Source organism: Brachyhypopomus gauderio, unplaced genomic scaffold (genome assembly GCF_052324685.1).
Source record: "Brachyhypopomus gauderio isolate BG-103 unplaced genomic scaffold, BGAUD_0.2 sc98, whole genome shotgun sequence".
Lineage (NCBI taxonomy): Eukaryota > Metazoa > Chordata > Actinopteri > Gymnotiformes > Hypopomidae > Brachyhypopomus > Brachyhypopomus gauderio.
In genome coordinates, this window is record NW_027506919.1 from 105,610 (window position 1) to 125,949 (window position 20,340).

At 47.8% G+C, this 20,340-nt stretch overlaps 4 non-coding genes across 4 annotated transcripts; all 4 read left to right on the plus strand.

Moving 5' to 3' along the window:
- Positions 1-5,573: 5,573 nt before the first annotated feature.
- trnar-ucu (transfer RNA arginine (anticodon UCU)) lies at positions 5,574-5,663 on the plus strand. The gene is given in 2 exon segments: positions 5,574-5,610; positions 5,628-5,663. It is a non-coding gene; the product is annotated as a tRNA-Arg (tRNA).
- Positions 5,664-7,713: 2,050 nt separating this feature from the next.
- trnar-ucu (transfer RNA arginine (anticodon UCU)) lies at positions 7,714-7,803 on the plus strand. Its single transcript is given in 2 exon segments — positions 7,714-7,750; positions 7,768-7,803. It is a non-coding gene; the product is annotated as a tRNA-Arg (tRNA).
- Positions 7,804-12,381: 4,578 nt separating this feature from the next.
- trnar-ucu (transfer RNA arginine (anticodon UCU)) lies at positions 12,382-12,471 on the plus strand. The gene is given in 2 exon segments: positions 12,382-12,418; positions 12,436-12,471. It is a non-coding gene; the product is annotated as a tRNA-Arg (tRNA).
- Positions 12,472-16,224: 3,753 nt separating this feature from the next.
- trnar-ucu (transfer RNA arginine (anticodon UCU)) lies at positions 16,225-16,314 on the plus strand. Its single transcript is given in 2 exon segments — positions 16,225-16,261; positions 16,279-16,314. It is a non-coding gene; the product is annotated as a tRNA-Arg (tRNA).
- Positions 16,315-20,340: the final 4,026 nt, after the last annotated feature.

Below are 20,340 nucleotides of genomic sequence, written 5' to 3' on the forward strand. Positions count from 1 at the left end.
AAAACTTTAACACATACTGGGCTCTGTGGCGCAATGGATAGCGCATTGGACTTCTAGACGCAGGTGTGTGGCCATTCAAAGGTTGTGGGTTCGAGTCCCATGGCGCGGCGCCGTGGCTTAGCTGGTCATAGCGCCTGTCTAGTAAACAGGAAGTCCTGGGTTCAAATCCCAGCGGTGCCTTTCTATTATGTAAGCAGTTGTTAGGTCATGACATTCAGCCTCATGCTGAAGAGCAACTGTCAAAACTTTAACACATACTGGGCTCTGTGGCGCAATGGATAGCGCGTTGGACTTCTAGACGCAGGTGTGTGGCCATTCAAAGGTTGTGGGTTCGAGTACCACAAGAGTCGTTTTTTCTTTGAAAACAACAAAATTCATCGCTCCTCACTAATGACACCAATCCACAGTAAAAAGCCATGGCGTGGCGCCGTGGCTTAGCTGGTCATAGCGCCTGTCTAGTAAACAGGAAGTCCTGGGTTCAAATCCCAGCGGTGCCTTTCTATTATGTAAGCAGTTGTTAGGTCATGACATTCAGCCTCATGCTGAAGAGCAACTGTCAAAACTTTAACACATACTGGGCTCTGTGGCGCAATGGATAGCGCATTGGACATCTAGACGCAGGTGTGTGGCCATTCAAAGGTTGTGGGTTCGAGTCCCACCAGAGTAGTTTTTTCTTTGAAAACAACAAAATTCATCGCTCCTCACTAATGACACCAATCCACTGTAAAAAGCCATGGCGTGGCGCCGTGGCTTAGCTGGTCATAGCGCCTGTCTAGTAAACAGGAAGTCCTGGGTTCAAATTCCAGCGGTGCCTTTCTATTATGTAAGCAGTTGTTAGGTCATGACATTCAGCCTCATGCTGAAGAGCAACTGTCAAAACTTTAACACATACTGGGCTCTGTGGAGCAATGGATAGCGCATTGGACTTCTAGACGCAGGTGTGTGGCCATTCAAAGGTTGTGGGTTCGAGTACCACCAGAGTCGTTTTTTCTTTGAAAACAACAAAATTCATCGCTCCTCACTAATGACACCAATGCACAGTAAAAAGCCATGGCGCGGCGCCGTGGCTTAGCTGGTCATAGCGCCTGTCTAGTAAACAGGAAGTCCTGGGTTCAAATCCCAGCGGTGCCTTTCCTTTATGTAAGCAGTTGTTAGGTCATGACATTTAGCCTCCTGCTGAAGAGCAACTGTCAAAACTTTAACACATACTGGGCTCTGTGGCGCAATGGATAGCGCATTGGACTTCTAGACGCAGGTGTGTGGCCATTCAAAGGTTGTGGGTTCGAGTCCCACCCGAGTCATTTTTTCTTTGAAAACAACAAAATTCATCACTCCTCACTAATGACACCAATGCACAGTAAAAAGCCATGGCGCGGCGCCGTGGCTTAGCTGGTCATAGCGCCTGTCTAGTAAACAGGAAGTCCTGGGTTCAAATCCCAGCGGTGCCTTTCCTTTATGTAAGCAGTTGTTAGGTCATGACATTTAGCCTCCTGCTGAAGAGCAACTGTCAAAACTTTAACACATACTGGGCTCCGTGGCGCAATGGATAGCGCATTGGACTTCTAGACGCAGGTGTGTGGCCATTCAAAGGTTGTGGGTTCGAGTACAACCAGAGTCGTTTTTTCTTTGAAAACAACAAAATTCATCGCTCCTCACTAATGACACCAATCCACAGTAAAAAGCCATGGCGTGGCGCCGTGGCTTAGCTGGTCATAGCGCCTGTCTAGTAAACAGGAAGTCCTGGGTTCAAATCCCAGCGGTGCCTTTCTATTATGTAAGCAGTTGTTAGGTCATGACATTCAGCCTCATGCTGAAGAGCAACTGTCAAAACTTTAACACATACTGGGCTCTGTGGCGCAATGGATATCGCATTGGACTTCTAGACGCAGGTGTGTGGCCATTCAAAGGTTGTGGGTTCGAGTACCACCAGAGTCGTTTTTTCTTTGAAAACAACAAAATTCATCGCTCCTCACTATTGACACCAATGCACAGTAAAAAGCCATGGCGCGGCGCCGTGGCTTAGCTGGTCATAGCGCCTGTCTAGTAAACAGGAAGTCCTGGCTTCAAATCCCAGCGGTGCCTTTCTATTATGTAAGCAGTTGTTAGGTCATGACATTCAGCCTCATGCTGAAGAGCAACTGTCAAAACTTTAACACATACTGGGCTCTGTGGAGCAATGGATAGCGCATTGGACTTCTAGACGCAGGTGTGTGGCCATTCAAAGGTTGTGGGTTCGAGTACCACCAGAGTCGTTTTTTCTTTGAAAACAACAAAATTCATCGCTCCTCACTAATGACACCAATGCACAGTAAAAAGCCATGGCGCGGCGCCGTGGCTTAGCTGGTCATAGCGCCTGTCTAGTAAACAGGAAGTCCTGGGTTCAAATCCCAGCGGTGCCTTTCCTTTATGTAAGCAGTTGTTAGGTCATGACATTTAGCCTCCTGCTGAAGAGCAACTGTCAAAACTTTAACACATACTGGGCTCTGTGGCGCAATGGATAGCGCATTGGACTTCTAGACGCAGGTGTGTGGCCATTCAAAGGTTGTGGGTTCGAGTCCCACCCGAGTCATTTTTTCTTTGAAAACAACAAAATTCATCACTCCTCACTAATGACACCAATCCACAGTAAAAAGCCATGGCGCGGCGCCGTGGCTTAGCTGGTCATAGCGCCTGTCTAGTAAACAGGAAGTCCTGGGTTCAAATTCCAGCGGTGCCTTTCTATTATGTAAGCAGTTGTTAGGTCATGACATTCAGCCTCATGCTGAAGAGCAACTGTCAAAACTTTAACACATACTGGGCTCTGTGGAGCAATGGATAGCGCATTGGACTTCTAGACGCAGGTGTGTGGCCATTCAAAGGTTGTGGGTTCGAGTACCACCAGAGTCGTTTTTTCTTTGAAAACAACAAAATTCATCGCTCCTCACTAATGACACCAATGCACAGTAAAAAGCCATGGCGCGGCGCCGTGGCTTAGCTGGTCATAGCGCCTGTCTAGTAAACAGGAAGTCCTGGCTTCAAATCCCAGCGGTGCCTTTCCTTTATGTAAGCAGTTGTTAGGTCATGACATTCAGCCTCATGCTGAAGAGCAACTGTCAAAACTTTAACACAAACTGGGCTTTGTGGCGCAATGGATAGCGCATTGGACTTCTAGACGCAGGTGTGTGGCCATTCAAAGGTTGTTGGTTCGAGTCCCACCCGAGTCATTTTTTCTTTGAAAACAACAAAATTCATCGCTCCTCACTAATGACACCAATGCACAGTAAAAAGCCATGGCGTGGCGCCGTGGCTTAGCTGGTCGTAGCGCCTGTCTAGTAAACAGGAAGTCCTGGGTTCAAATCCCAGCGGTGCCTTTCCTTTATGTAAGCAGTTGTTAGGTCATGACATTTAGCCTCCTGCTGAAGAGCAACTGTCAAAACTTTAACACATACTGGGCTCTGTGGCGCAATGGATAGCGCATTGGACTTCTAGACGCAGGTGTGTGGCCATTCAAAGGTTGTGGGTTCGAGTCCCATGGCGCGGCGCCGTGGCTTAGCTGGTCATAGCGCCTGTCTAGTAAACAGGAAGTCCTGGGTTCAAATCCCAGCGGTGCCTTTCTATTATGTAAGCAGTTGTTAGGTCATGACATTCAGCCTCATGCTGAAGAGCAACTGTCAAAACTTTAACACATACTGGGCTCTGTGGCGCAATGGATAGCGCGTTGGACTTCTAGACGCAGGTGTGTGGCCATTCAAAGGTTGTGGGTTCGAGTACCACAAGAGTCGTTTTTTCTTTGAAAACAACAAAATTCATCGCTCCTCACTAATGACACCAATCCACAGTAAAAAGCCATGGCGTGGCGCCGTGGCTTAGCTGGTCATAGCGCCTGTCTAGTAAACAGGAAGTCCTGGGTTCAAATCCCAGCGGTGCCTTTCTATTATGTAAGCAGTTGTTAGGTCATGACATTCAGCCTCATGCTGAAGAGCAACTGTCAAAACTTTAACACATACTGGGCTCTGTGGCGCAATGGATAGCGCATTGGACATCTAGACGCAGGTGTGTGGCCATTCAAAGGTTGTGGGTTCGAGTCCCACCAGAGTAGTTTTTTCTTTGAAAACAACAAAATTCATCGCTCCTCACTAATGACACCAATCCACAGTAAAAAGCCATGGCGTGGCGCCGTGGCTTAGCTGGTCATAGCGCCTGTCTAGTAAACAGGAAGTCCTGGGTTCAAATTCCAGCGGTGCCTTTCTATTATGTAAGCAGTTGTTAGGTCATGACATTCAGCCTCATGCTGAAGAGCAACTGTCAAAACTTTAACACATACTGGGCTCTGTGGAGCAATGGATAGCGCATTGGACTTCTAGACGCAGGTGTGTGGCCATTCAAAGGTTGTGGGTTCGAGTACCACCAGAGTCGTTTTTTCTTTGAAAACAACAAAATTCATCGCTCCTCACTAATGACACCAATGCACAGTAAAAAGCCATGGCGCGGCGCCGTGGCTTAGCTGGTCATAGCGCCTGTCTAGTAAACAGGAAGTCCTGGGTTCAAATCCCAGCGGTGCCTTTCCTTTATGTAAGCAGTTGTTAGGTCATGACATTTAGCCTCCTGCTGAAGAGCAACTGTCAAAACTTTAACACATACTGGGCTCTGTGGCGCAATGGATAGCGCATTGGACTTCTAGACGCAGGTGTGTGGCCATTCAAAGGTTGTGGGTTCGAGTCCCACCCGAGTCATTTTTTCTTTGAAAACAACAAAATTCATCACTCCTCACTAATGACACCAATGCACAGTAAAAAGCCATGGCGCGGCGCCGTGGCTTAGCTGGTCATAGCGCCTGTCTAGTAAACAGGAAGTCCTGGGTTCAAATCCCAGCGGTGCCTTTCCTTTATGTAAGCAGTTGTTAGGTCATGACATTTAGCCTCCTGCTGAAGAGCAACTGTCAAAACTTTAACACATACTGGGCTCCGTGGCGCAATGGATAGCGCATTGGACTTCTAGACGCAGGTGTGTGGCCATTCAAAGGTTGTGGGTTCGAGTACAACCAGAGTCGTTTTTTCTTTGAAAACAACAAAATTCATCGCTCCTCACTAATGACACCAATCCACAGTAAAAAGCCATGGCGTGGCGCCGTGGCTTAGCTGGTCATAGCGCCTGTCTAGTAAACAGGAAGTCCTGGGTTCAAATCCCAGCTGTGCCTTTCTATTATGTAAGCAGTTGTTAGGTCATGACATTCAGCCTCATGCTGAAGAGCAACTGTCAAAACTTTAACACATACTGGGCTCTGTGGCGCAATGGATAGCGCATTGGACTTCTAGACGCAGGTGTGTGGCCATTCAAAGGTTGTGGGTTCGAGTACCACCAGAGTCGTTTTTTCTTTGAAAACAACAAAATTCATCGCTCCTCACTAATGACACCAATCCACAGTAAAAAGCCATGGCGTGGCGCCGTGGCTTAGCTGGTCATAGCGCCTGTCTAGTAAACAGGAAGTCCTGGGTTCAAATCCCAGCGGTGCCTTTCTATTATGTAAGCAGTTGTTAGGTCATGACATTCAGCCTCATGCTGAAGAGCAACTGTCAAAACTTTAACACATACTGGGCTCTGTGGCGCAATGGATAGCGCATTGGACTTCTAGACGACGGTGTGTGGCCATTCAAAGGTTGTGGGTTCGAGTCCCACCAGAGTCGTTTTTGCTTTGAAAACAACAAAATTCATCGCTCCTCACTAATGACACCAATCCACAGTAAAAAGCCATGGCGTGGCGCCGTGGCTTAGCTGGTCATAGCGCCTGTCTAGTAAACAGGAAGTCCTGGGTTCAAATTCCAGCGGTGCCTTTCTATTATGTAAGCAGTTGTTAGGTCATGACATTCAGCCTCATGCTGAAGAGCAACTGTCAAAACTTTAACACATACTGGGCTCTGTGGAGCAATGGATAGCGCATTGGACTTCTAGACGCAGGTGTGTGGCCATTCAAAGGTTGTGGGTTCGAGTACCACCAGAGTCATTTTTTCTTTGAAAACAACAAAATTCATCGCTCCTCACTAATGACACCAATGCACAGTAAAAAGCCATGGCGTGGCGTGGCTTAGCTGGTCATAGCGCCTGCCTAGTAAACAGGAAGTCCTGGGTTCAAATCCCAGCGGTGCCTTTCCTTTATGTAAGCAGTTGTTAGGTCATGACATTTAGCCTCCTGCTGAAGAGCAACTGTCAAAACTTTAACACATACTGGGCTCTGTGGCGCAATGGATAGCGCATTGGACTTCTAGACGCAGGTGTGTGGCCATTCAAAGGTTGTGGGTTCGAGTACCACCAGAGTCGTTTTTTCTTTGAAAACAACAAAATTCATCGCTCCTCACTAATGACACCAATGCACAGTAAAAAGCCATGGCGCGGCGCCGTGGCTTAGCTGGTCATAGCGCCTGTCTAGTAAACAGGAAGTCCTGGGTTCAAATCCCAGCGGTGCCTTTCCTTTATGTAAGCAGTTGTTAGGTCATGACATTTAGCCTCCTGCTGAAGAGCAACTGTCAAAACTTTAACACATACTGGGCTCTGTGGCGCAATGGATAGCGCATTGGACTTCTAGACGCAGGTGTGTGGCCATTCAAAGGTTGTGGGTTCGAGTCCCACCCGAGTCATTTTTTCTTTGAAAACAACAAAATTCATCACTCCTCACTAATGACACCAATGCACAGTAAAAAGCCATGGCGCGGCGCCGTGGCTTAGCTGGTCATAGCGCCTGTCTAGTAAACAGGAAGTCCTGGGTTCAAATCCCAGCGGTGCCTTTCCTTTATGTAAGCAGTTGTTAGGTCATGACATTTAGCCTCCTGCTGAAGAGCAACTGTCAAAACTTTAACACATACTGGGCTCCGTGGCGCAATGGATAGCGCATTGGACTTCTAGACGCAGGTGTGTGGCCATTCAAAGGTTGTGGGTTCGAGTCCCATGGCGCGGCGCCATGGCTTAGCTGGTTATAGCGCCTGTCTAGTAAACAGGAAGTCCTGGGTTCAAATCCCAGCTGTGCCTTTCTATTATGTAAGCAGTTGTTAGGTCATGACATTCAGCCTCATGCTGAAGAGCAACTGTCAAAACTTTAACACATACTGGGCTCTGTGGCGCAATGGATAGCGCATTGGACTTCTAGATGCAGGTGTGTGGCCATTCAAAGGTTGTGGGTTCGAGTACCACCAGAGTCGTTTTTTCTTTGAAAACAACAAAATTCATCGCTCCTCACTAATGACACCAATCCACAGTAAAAAGCCATGGCGTGGCGCCGTGGCTTAGCTGGTCATAGCGCCTGTCTAGTAAACAGGAAGTCCTGGGTTCAAATCCCAGCGGTGCCTTTCTATTATGTAAGCAGTTGTTAGGTCATGACATTCAGCCTCATGCTGAAGAGCAACTGTCAAAACTTTAACACATACTGGGCTCTGTGGCGCAATGGATAGCGCATTGGACTTCTAGACGCAGGTGTGTGGCCATTCAAAGGTTGTGGGTTCGAGTCCCACCAGAGTAGTTTTTTCTTTGAAAACAACAAAATTCATCGCTACTCACTAATGACACCAATCCACAGTAAAAAGCCATGGCGTGGCGCCGTGGCTTAGCTGGTCATAGCGCCTGTCTAGTAAACAGGAAGTCCTGGGTTCAAATCCCAGCGGTGCCTTTCTATTATGTAAGCAGTTGTTAGGTCATGACATTCAGCCTCATGCTGAAGAGCAACTGTCAAAACTTTAACACATACTGGGCTCTGTGGCGCAATGGATAGCGCATTGGACTTCTAGACGACGGTGTGTGGCCATTCAAAGGTTGTGGGTTCGAGTCCCACCAGAGTCGTTTTTGCTTTGAAAACAACAAAATTCATCGCTCCTCACTAATGACACCAATCCACAGTAAAAAGCCATGGCGTGGCGCCGTGGCTTAGCTGGTCATAGCGCCTGTCTAGTAAACAGGAAGTCCTGGGTTCAAATTCCAGCGGTGCCTTTCTATTATGTAAGCAGTTGTTAGGTCATGACATTCAGCCTCATGCTGAAGAGCAACTGTCAAAACTTTAACACATACTGGGCTCTGTGGAGCAATGGATAGCGCATTGGACTTCTAGACGCAGGTGTGTGGCCATTCAAAGGTTGTGGGTTCGAGTACCACCAGAGTCATTTTTTCTTTGAAAACAACAAAATTCATCGCTCCTCACTAATGACACCAATGCACAGTAAAAAGCCATGGCGCGGCGCCGTGGCTTAGCTGGTCATAGCGCCTGTCTAGTAAACAGGAAGTCCTGGGTTCAAATCCCAGCGGTGCCTTTCCTTTATGTAAGCAGTTGTTAGGTCATGACATTCAGCCTCATGCTGAAGAGCAACTGTCAAAACTTTAACACAAACTGGGCTTTGTGGCGCAATGGATAGCGCATTGGACTTCTAGACGCAGGTGTGTGGCCATTCAAAGGTTGTGGGTTCGAGTCCCACCCGAGTCATTTTTTCTTTGAAAACAACAAAATTCATCGCTCCTCACTAATGACACCAATGCACAGTAAAAAGCCATGGCGCGGCGCCGTGGCTTAGCTGGTCATAGCGCCTGTCTAGTAAACAGGAAGTCCTGGTTTCAAATCCCAGCGGTGCCTTTCCTTTATGTAAGCAGTTGTTAGGTCATGACATTTAGCCTCCTGCTGAAGAGCAACTGTCAAAACTTTAACACATACTGGGCTCTGTGGCGCAATGGATAGCGCATTGGACTTCTAGACGCAGGTGTGTGGCCGTTCAAAGGTTGTGGGTTCGAGTCCCACCCGAGTCATTTTTTCTTTGAAAACAACAAAATTCATCGCTCCTCACTAATGACACCAATGCACAGTAAAAAGCCATGGCGCGGCGCCGTGGCTTAGCTGGTCATAGCGCCTGTCTAGTAAACAGGAAGTCCTGGTTTCAAATCCCAGCGGTGCCTTTCCTTTATGTAAGCAGTTGTTAGGTCATGACATTTAGCCTCCTGCTGAAGAGCAACTGTCAAAACTTTAACACATACTGGGCTCTGTGGCGCAATGGATAGCGCATTGGACTTCTAGACGCAGGTGTGTGGCCGTTCAAAGGTTGTGGGTTCGAGTACCACCAGAGTCGTTTTTTCTTTGAAAACAACAAAATTCATCGCTCCTCACTATTGACACCAATGCACAGTAAAAAGCCATGGCGCGGCGCCGTGGCTTAGCTGGTCATAGCGCCTGTCTAGTAAACAGGAAGTCCTGGGTTCAAATCCCAGCGGTGCCTTTCCTTTATGTAAGCAGTTGTTAGGTCATGACATTCAGCCTCATGCTGAAGAGCAACTGTCAAAACTTTAACACAAACTCGGCTTTGTGGCGCAATGGATAGTGCATTGGACTTCTAGACGCAGGTGTGTGGCCATTCAAAGGTTGTGGGTTCGAGTCCCACCCGAGTCATTTTTTCTTTGAAAACAACAAAATTCATCGCTCCTCACTAATGACACCAATGCACAGTAAAAAGCCATGGCGTGGCGCCGTGGCTTAGCTGGTCATAGCGCCTGTCTAGTAAACAGGAAGTCCTGGGTTCAAATCCCAGCGGTGCCTTTCCTTTATGTAAGCAGTTGTTAGGTCATGACATTTAGCCTCCTGCTGAAGAGCAACTGTCAAAACTTTAACACATACTGGGCTCTGTGGCGCAATGGATAGCGCATTGCACTTCTAGACGCAGGTGTGTGGCCATTCAAAGGTTGTGGGTTCGAGTACCACCAGAGTTGTTTTTTCTTTGAAAACAACAAAATTCATCGCTCCTCACTATTGACACCAATGCACAGTAAAAAGCCATGGTGCGGCGCCGTGGCTTAGCTGGTCATAGCGCCTGTCTAGTAAACAGGAAGTCCTGGGTTCAAATCCCAGCGGTGCCTTTCCTTTATGTAAGCAGTTGTTAGGTCATGACATTCAGCCTCATGCTGAAGAGCAACTGTCAAAACTTTAACACAAACTGGGCTTTGTGGCGCAATGGATAGCGCATTGGACTTCTAGACGCAGGTGTGTGGCCATTCAAAGGTTGTGGGTTCGAGTCCCACCCGAGTCATTTTTTCTTTGAAAACAACAAAATTCATCGCTCCTCACTAATGACACCAATGCACAGTAAAAAGCCATGGCGTGGCGCCGTGGCTTAGCTGGTCATAGCGCCTGTCTAGTAAACAGGAAGTCCTGGGTTCAAATCCCAGCGGTGCCTTTCCTTTATGTAAGCAGTTGTTAGGTCATGACATTTAGCCTCCTGCTGAAGAGCAACTGTCAAAACTTTAACACATACTGGGCTCTGTGGCGCAATGGATAGCGCATTGGACTTCTAGACGCAGGTGTGTGGCCATTCAAAGGTTGTGGGTTCGAGTCCCATGGCGCGGCGCCGTGGCTTAGCTGGTCATAGCGCCTGTCTAGTAAACAGGAAGTCCTGGGTTCAAATCCCAGCGGTGCCTTTCTATTATGTAAGCAGTTGTTAGGTCATGACATTCAGCCTCATGCTGAAGAGCAACTGTCAAAACTTTAACACATACTGGGCTCTGTGGCGCAATGGATAGCGCATTGGACTTCTAGACGCAGGTGTGTGGCCATTCAAAGGTTGTGGGTTCGAGTACCACCAGAGTCGTTTTTTCTTTGAAAACAACAAAATTCATCGCTCCTCACTAATGACACCAATCCACAGTAAAAAGCCATGGCGTGGCGCCGTGGCTTAGCTGGTCATAGCGCCTGTCTAGTAAACAGGAAGTCCTGGGTTCAAATCCCAGCGGTGCCTTTCTATTATGTAAGCAGTTGTTAGGTCATGACATTCAGCCTCATGCTGAAGAGCAACTGTCAAAACTTTAACACATACTGGGCTCTGTGGAGCAATGGATAGCGCATTGGACTTCTAGACGCAGGTGTGTGTCCATTCAAAGGTTGTTGGTTCGAGGAAGGAAGTCCTGGGTTCAAATCCCAGCGGTGCCTTTCTATTATGTAAGCAGTTGTTAGGTCATGACATTCAGCCTCATGCTGAAGAGCAACTGTCAAAACCTTAACACATACTGGGCTCTGTGGAGCAATGGATAGCGCATTGGACTTCTAGACGCAGGTGTGTGGCCATTCAAAGGTTGTGGGTTCGAGTACCACCAGAGTCGTTTTTTCTTTGAAAACAACAAAATTCATCGCTCCTCACTAATGACACCAATGCACAGTAAAAAGCCATGGCGCGGCGCCGTGGCTTAGCTGGTCATAGCGCCTGTCTAGTAAACAGGAAGTCCTGGGTTCAAATCCCAGCGGTGCCTTTCCTTTATGTAAGCAGTTTTTAGGTCATGACATTTAGCCTCCTGCTGAAGAGCAACTGTCAAAACTTTAACACATACTGGGCTCTGTGGCGCAATGGATAGCGCATTGGACTTCTAGACGCAGGTGTGTGGCCATTCAAAGGTTGTGGGTTCGAGTCCCATGGCGCGGCGCCGTGGCTTAGCTGGTCATAGCGCCTGTCTAGTAAACAGGAAGTCCTGGGTTCAAATCCCAGCGGTGCCTTTCTATTATGTAAGCAGTTGTTAGGTCATGACATTCAGCCTCATGCTGAAGAGCAACTGTCAAAACTTTAACACATACTGGGCTCTGTGGCGCAATGGATAGCGCATTGGACTTCTAGACGCAGGTGTGTGGCCATTCAAAGGTTGTGGGTTCGAGTACCACCAGAGTCGTTTTTTCTTTGAAAACAACAAAATTCATCGCTCCTCACTAATGACACCAATCCACAGTAAAAAGCCATGGCGTGGCGCCGTGGCTTAGCTGGTCATAGCGCCTGTCTAGTAAACAGGAAGTCCTGGGTTCAAATCCCAGCGGTGCCTTTCTATTATGTAAGCAGTTGTTAGGTCATGACATTCAGCCTCATGCTGAAGAGCAACTGTCAAAACTTTAACACATACTGGGCTCTGTGGAGCAATGGATAGCGCATTGGACTTCTAGACGCAGGTGTGTGTCCATTCAAAGGTTGTTGGTTCGAGGAAGGAAGTCCTGGGTTCAAATCCCAGCGGTGCCTTTCTATTATGTAAGCAGTTGTTAGGTCATGACATTCAGCCTCATGCTGAAGAGCAACTGTCAAAACCTTAACACATACTGGGCTCTGTGGAGCAATGGATAGCGCATTGGACTTCTAGACGCAGGTGTGTGGCCATTCAAAGGTTGTGGGTTCGAGTACCACCAGAGTCGTTTTTTCTTTGAAAACAACAAAATTCATCGCTCCTCACTAATGACACCAATGCACAGTAAAAAGCCATGGCGCGGCGCCGTGGCTTAGCTGGTCATAGCGCCTGTCTAGTAAACAGGAAGTCCTGGGTTCAAATCCCAGCGGTGCCTTTCCTTTATGTAAGCAGTTGTTAGGTCATGACATTCAGCCTCATGCTGAAGAGCAACTGTCAAAACTTTAACACATACTGGGCTCTGTGGCGCAATGGATAGCGCATTGGACTTCTAGACGCAGGTGTGTGGCCATTCAAAGGTTGTGGGTTCGAGTCCCACCAGAGTCGTTTTTTCTTTGAAAACAACAAAATTCATCGCTCCTCACTAATGACACCAATCCACAGTAAACAGCCATGGCGTGGCGCCGTGGCTTAGCTGGTCATAGCGCCTGTCTAGTAAACAGGAAGTCCTGGGTTCAAATCCCAGCGGTGCCTTTCTATTATGTAAGCAGTTGTTAGGTCATGACATTCAGCCTCATGCTGAAGAGCAACTGTCAAAACTTTAACACATACTGGGCTCTGTGGCGCAATGGATAGCGCATTGGACTTCTAGACGCAGGTGTGTGGCCATTCAAAGGTTGTGGGTTCGAGTCCCCCCAGAGTCGTTTTTTCTTTGAAAACAACAAAATTCATCGCTCCTCACTAATGACACCAATCCACAGTAAAAAGCCATGTCGTGGCGCCGTGGCTTAGCTGGTCATAGCGCCTGTCTAGTAAACAGGAAGTCCTGGGTTCAAATCCCAGCGGTGCCTTTCTATTATGTAAGCAGTTGTTAGGTCATGACATTCAGCCTCATGCTGAAGAGCAACTGTCAAAACTTTAACACATACTGGGCTCTGTGGTGCAATGGATAGCGCATTGGACTTCTAGACGCAGGTGTGTGGCCATTCAAAGGTTGTGGGTTCGAGTCCCACCAGAGTCGTTTTTTCTTTGAAAACAACAAAATTCATCGCTCCTCACTAATGACACCAATCCACAGTAAAAAGCCATGGCGTGGCGCTGTGGCTTAGCTGGTCATAGCGCCTGTCTAGTAAACAGGAAGTCCTGGGTTCAAATCCCAGCGGTGCCTTTCTATTATGTAAGCAGTTGTTAGGTCATGACATTCAGCCTCATGCTGAAGAGCAACTGTCAAAACTTTAACACATACTGGGCTCTGTGGCGCAATGGATAGCGCATTGGACTTCTAGACGCAGGTGTGTGGCCATTCAAAGGTTGTGGGTTTGAGTCCCACCAGAGTCGTTTTTGCTTTGAAAACAACAAAATTCATCGCTCCTCACTAATGACACCAATCCACAGTAAAAAGCCATGGTGTGGCGCCGTGGCTTAGCTGGTCATAGCGCCTGTCTAGTAAACAGGAAGTCCTGGGTTCAAATTCCAGCGGTGCCTTTCTATTATGTAAGCAGTTGTTAGGTCATGACATTCAGCCTCATGCTGAAGAGCAACTGTCAAAACTTTAACACATACTGGGCTCTGTGGAGCAATGGATAGCGCATTGGACTTCTAGACGCAGGTGTGTGGCCATTCAAAGGTTGTGGGTTCGAGTACCACCAGAGTCGTTTTTTCTTTGAAAACAACAAAATTCATCGCTCCTCACTAATGACACCAATGCACAGTAAAAAGCCATGGCGCGGCGCCGTGGCTTAGCTGGTCATAGCGCCTGTCTAGTAAACAGGAAGTCCTGGGTTCAAATCCCAGCGGTGCCTTTCCTTTATGTAAGCAGTTGTTAGGTCATGACATTCAGCCTCATGCTGAAGAGCAACTGTCAAAACTTTAACACAAACTGGGCTTTGTGGCGCAATGGATAGCGCATTGGACTTCTAGACGCAGGTGTGTGGCCATTCAAAGGTTGTGGGTTCGAGTCCCACCCGAGTCATTTTTTCTTTGAAAACAACAAAATTCATCGCTCCTCACTAATGACACCAATGCACAGTAAAAAGCCATGGCGCGGCGCCGTGGCTTAGCTGGTCATAGCACCTGTCTAGTAAACAGGAAGTCCTGGGTTCAAATCCCAGCGGTGCCTTTCCTTTATGTAAGCAGTTGTTAGGTCATGACATTTAGCCTCCTGCTGAAGAGCAACTGTCAAAACTTTAACACATACTGGGCTCTGTGGCGCAATGGATAGCGCATTGGACTTCTAGACGCAGGTGTGTGGCCATTCAAAGGTTGTGGGTTCGAGTCCCATGGCGCGGCGCTGGGCTTAGCTGGTCATAGCGCCTGTCTAGTAAACAGGAAGTCCTGGGTTCAAATCCCAGCGGTGCCTTTCTATTATGTAAGCAGTTGTTAGGTCATGACATTCAGCCTCATGCTGAAGAGCAACTGTCAAAACTTTAACACATACTGGGCTCTGTGGCGCAATGGATAGCGCATTGGACTTCTAGACGCAGGTGTGTGGCCATTCAAAGGTTGTGGGTTCGAGTACCACCAGAGTCGTTTTTTCTTTGAAAACAACAAAATTCATCGCTCCTCACTAATGACACCAATGCACAGTAAAAAGCCATGGCGCGGCGCCGTGGCTTAGCTGGTCATAGCGCCTGTCTAGTAAACAGGAAGTCCTGGGTTCAAATCCCAGCGGTGCCTTTCCTTTATGTAAGCAGTTGTTAGGTCATGACATTTAGCCTCCTGCTGAAGAGCAACTGTCAAAACTTTAACACATACTGGGCTCTGTGGCGCAATGGATAGCGCATTGGACTTCTAGACGCAGGTGTGTGGCCATTCAAAGGTTGTGGGTTCGAGTACCACCAGAGTTGTTTTTTCTTTGAAAACAACAAAATTCATCGCTCCTCACTATTGACACCAATGCACAGTAAAAAGCCATGGCGCGGCGCCGTGGCTTAGCTGGTCATAGCGCCTGTCTAGTAAACAGGAAGTCCTGGGTTCAAATCCCAGCGGTGCCTTTCCTTTATGTAAGCAGTTGTTAGGTCATGACATTCAGCCTCATGCTGAAGAGCAACTGTCAAAACTTTAACACAAACTGGGCTTTGTGGCGCAATGGATAGCGCATTGGACTTCTAGACGCAGGTGTGTGGCCATTCAAAGGTTGTGGGTTCGAGTCCCACCCGAGTCATTTTTTTCTTTGAAAACAACAAAATTCATCGCTCCTCACTAATGACACCAATGCACAGTAAAAAGCCATGGCGTGGCGCCGTGGCTTAGCTGGTCATAGCGCCTGTCTAGTAAACAGGAAGTCCTGGGTTCAAATCCCAGCGGTGCCTTTCCTTTATGTAAGCAGTTGTTAGGTCATGACATTTAGCCTCCTGCTGAAGAGCAACTGTCAAAACTTTAACACATACTGGGCTCTGTGGCGCAATGGATAGCGCATTGGACTTCTAGACGCAGGTGTGTGGCCATTCAAAGGTTGTGGGTTCGAGTCCCATGGTGCGGCGCCGTGGCTTAGCTGGTCATAGCGCCTGTCTAGTAAACAGGAAGTCCTGGGTTCAAATCCCAGCGGTGCCTTTCTATTATGTAAGCAGTTGTTAGGTCATGACATTCAGCCTCATGCTGAAGAGCAACTGTCAAAACTTTAACACATACTGGGCTCTGTGGCGCAATGGATAGCGCATTGGACTTCTAGACGCAGGTGTGTGGCCATTCAAAGGTTGTGGGTTCGAGTACCACCAAAGTCGTTTTTTCTTTGAAAACAACAAAATTCATCGCTCCTCACTAATGACACCAATCCACAGTAAAAAGCCATGGCGTGGCGCCGTGGCTTAGCTGGTCATAGCGCCTGTCTAGTAAACAGGAAGTCCTGGGTTCAAATCCCAGCGGTGCCTTTCTATTATGTAAGCAGTTGTTAGGTCATGACATTCAGCCTCATGCTGAAGAGCAACTGTCAAAACTTTAACACATACTGGGCTCTGTGGAGCAATGGATAGCGCATTGGACTTCTAGACGCAGGTGTGTGTCCATTCAAAGGTTGTGGGTTCGAGGAAGGAAGTCCTGGGTTCAAATCCCAGCGGTGCCTTTCTATTATGTAAGCAGTTGTTAGGTCATGACATTCAGCCTCATGCTGAAGAGCAACTGTCAAAACTTTAACACATACTGGGCTCTGTGGCGCAATGGATAGCGCATTGGACTTCTAGACGCAGGTGTGTGGCCATTCAAAGGTTGTGGGTTCGAGTCCCACCAGAGTCGTTTTTGCTTTGAAAACAACAAAATTCATTGCTCCTCACTAATGACACCAATCCACAGTAAAAAGCCATGGCGTGGCGCCGTGGCTTAGCTGGTCATAGCGCCTGTCTAGTAAACAGGAAGTCCTGGGTTCAAATTCCAGCGGTGCCTTTCTATTATGTAAGCAGTTGTTAGGTCATGACATTCAGCCTCATGCTGAAGAGCAACTGTCAAAACTTTAACACATACTGGGCTCTGTGGAGCAATGGATAGCGCATTGGACTTCTAGACGCAGGTGTGTGGCCATTCAAAGGTTGTGGGTTCGAGTACCACCAGAGTCGTTTTTTCTTTGAAAACAACAAAATTCATCGCTCCTCACTAATGACACCAATGCACAGTAAAAAGCCATGGCGCGGCGCCGTGGCTTAGCTGGTCATAGCGCCTGTCTAGTAAACAGGAAGTCCTGGGTTCAAATCCCAGCGGTGCCTTTCCTTTATGTAAGCAGTTTTTAGGTCATGACATTTAGCCTCCTGCTGAAGAGCAACTGTCAAAACTTTAACACATACTGGGCTCTGTGGCGCAATGGATAGCGCATTGGACTTCTAGACGCAGGTGTGTGGCCATTCAAAGGTTGTGGGTTCGAGTCCCACCCGAGTCATTTTTTCTTTGAAAACAACAAAATTCATCGCTCCTCACTAATGACACCAATGCACAGTAAAAAGCCATGGCGCGGCGCCGTGGCTTAGCTGGTCATAGCGCCTGTCTAGTAAACAGGAAGTCCTGGGTTCAAATCCCAGCGGTGCCTTTCCTTTATGTAAGCAGTTGTTAGGTCATGACATTTAGCCTCCTGCTGAAGAGCAACTGTCAAAACTTTAACACATACTGGGCTCTGTGGCGCAATGGATAGCGCATTGGACTTCTAGACGCAGGTGTGTGGCCATTCAAAGGTTGTGGGTTCGAGTCCCATGGCGCGGCGCTGGGCTTAGCTGGTCATAGCGCCTGTCTAGTAAACAGGAAGTCCTGGGTTCAAATCCCAGCGGTGCCTTTCTATTATGTAAGCAGTTGTTAGGTCATGACATTCAGCCTCATGCTGAAGAGCAACTGTCAAAACTTTAACACATACTGGGCTCTGTGGCGCAATGGATAGCGCATTGGACTTCTAGACGCAGGTGTGTGGCCATTCAAAGGTTGTGGGTTCGAGTACCACCAGAGTCGTTTTTTCTTTGAAAACAACAAAATTCATCGCTCCTCACTAATGACACCAATCCACAGTAAAAAGCCATGGCGTGGCGCCGTGGCTTAGCTGGTCATAGCGCCTGTCTAGTAAACAGGAAGTCCTGGGTTCAAATCCCAGCGGTGCCTTTCTATTATGTAAGCAGTTGTTAGGTCATGACATTCAGCCTCATGCTGAAGAGCAACTGTCAAAACTTTAACACATACTGGGCTCTGTGGCGCAATGGATAGCGCATTGGACTTCTAGACGCAGGTGTGTGGCCATTCAAAGGTTGTGGGTTCGAGTACCACCAGAGTCGTTTTTTCTTTGAAAACAACAAAATTCATCGCTCCTCACTAATGACACCAATCCACAGTAAAAAGCCATGTCGTGGTGCCGTGGCTTAGCTGGTCATAGCGCCTGTCTAGTAAACAGGAAGTCCTGGGTTCAAATCCCAGCGGTGCCTTTCTATTATGTAAGCAGTTGTTAGGTCATGACATTCAGCCTCATGCTGAAGAGCAACTGTCAAAACTTTAACACATACTGGGCTCTGTGGTGCAATGGATAGCGCATTGGACTTCTAGACGCAGGTGTGTGGCCATTCAAAGGTTGTGGGTTCGAGTCCCACCAGAGTCGTTTTTTCTTTGAAAACAACAAAATTCATCGCTCCTCACTAATGACACCAATCCACAGTAAAAAGCCATGGCGTGGCGCCGTGGCTTAGCTGGTCATAGCGCCTGTCTAGTAAACAGGAAGTCCTGGGTTCAAATCCCAGCGGTGCCTTTCTATTATGTAAGCAGTTGTTAGGTCATGACATTCAGCCTCATGCTGAAGAGCAACTGTCAAAACTTTAACACATACTGGGCTCTGTGGCGCAATGGATAGCGCATTGGACTTCTAGACGCAGGTGTGTGGCCATTCAAAGGTTGTGGGTTTGAGTCCCACCAGAGTCGTTTTTGCTTTGAAAACAACAAAATTCATCGCTCCTCACTAATGACACCAATCCACAGTAAAAAGCCATGGCGTGGCGCCGTGGCTTAGCTGGTCATAGCGCCTGTCTAGTAAACAGGAAGTCCTGGGTTCAAATTCCAGCGGTGCCTTTCTATTATGTAAGCAGTTGTTAGGTCATGACATTCAGCCTCATGCTGAAGAGCAACTGTCAAAACTTTAACACATACTGGGCTCTGTGGAGCAATGGATAGCGCATTGGACTTCTAGACGCAGGTGTGTGGCCATTCAAAGGTTGTGGGTTCGAGTACCACCAGAGTCGTTTTTTCTTTGAAAACAACAAAATTCATCGCTCCTCACTAATGACACCAATGCACAGTAAAAAGCCATGGCGCGGCGCCGTGGCTTAGCTGGTCATAGCGCCTGTCTAGTAAACAGGAAGTCCTGGGTTCAAATCCCAGCGGTGCCTTTCCTTTATGTAAGCAGTTGTTAGGTCATGACATTCAGCCTCATGCTGAAGAGCAACTGTCAAAACTTTAACACAAACTGGGCTTTGTGGCGCAATGGATAGCGCATTGGACTTCTAGACGCAGGTGTGTGGCCATTCAAAGGTTGTGGGTTCGAGTCCCACCCGAGTCATTTTTTCTTTGAAAACAACAAAATTCATCGCTCCTCACTAATGACACCAATGCACAGTAAAAAGCCATGGCGCGGCGCCGTGGCTTAGCTGGTCATAGCACCTGTCTAGTAAACAGGAAGTCCTGGGTTCAAATCCCAGCGGTGCCTTTCCTTTATGTAAGCAGTTGTTAGGTCATGACATTTAGCCTCCTGCTGAAGAGCAACTGTCAAAACTTTAACACATACTGGGCTCTGTGGCGCAATGGATAGCGCATTGGACTTCTAGACGCAGGTGTGTGGCCATTCAAAGGTTGTGGGTTCGAGTCCCATGGCGCGGCGCTGGGCTTAGCTGGTCATAGCGCCTGTCTAGTAAACAGGAAGTCCTGGGTTCAAATCCCAGCGGTGCCTTTCTATTATGTAAGCAGTTGTTAGGTCATGACATTCAGCCTCATGCTGAAGAGCAACTGTCAAAACTTTAACACATACTGGGCTCTGTGGCGCAATGGATAGCGCATTGGACTTCTAGACGCAGGTGTGTGGCCATTCAAAGGTTGTGGGTTCGAGTACCACCAGAGTCGTTTTTTCTTTGAAAACAACAAAATTCATCGCTCCTCACTAATGACACCAATGCACAGTAAAAAGCCATGGCGCGGCGCCGTGGCTTAGCTGGTCATAGCGCCTGTCTAGTAAACAGGAAGTCCTGGGTTCAAATCCCAGCGGTGCCTTTCCTTTATGTAAGCAGTTGTTAGGTCATGACATTTAGCCTCCTGCTGAAGAGCAACTGTCAAAACTTTAACACATACTGGGCTCTGTGGCGCAATGGATAGCGCATTGGACTTCTAGACGCAGGTGTGTGGCCATTCAAAGGTTGTGGGTTCGAGTACCACCAGAGTTGTTTTTTCTTTGAAAACAACAAAATTCATCGCTCCTCACTATTGACACCAATGCACAGTAAAAAGCCATGGCGCGGCGCCGTGGCTTAGCTGGTCATAGCGCCTGTCTAGTAAACAGGAAGTCCTGGGTTCAAATCCCAGCGGTGCCTTTCCTTTATGTAAGCAGTTGTTAGGTCATGACATTCAGCCTCATGCTGAAGAGCAACTGTCAAAACTTTAACACAAACTGGGCTTTGTGGCGCAATGGATAGCGCATTGGACTTCTAGACGCAGGTGTGTGGCCATTCAAAGGTTGTGGGTTCGAGTCCCACCCGAGTCATTTTTTTCTTTGAAAACAACAAAATTCATCGCTCCTCACTAATGACACCAATGCACAGT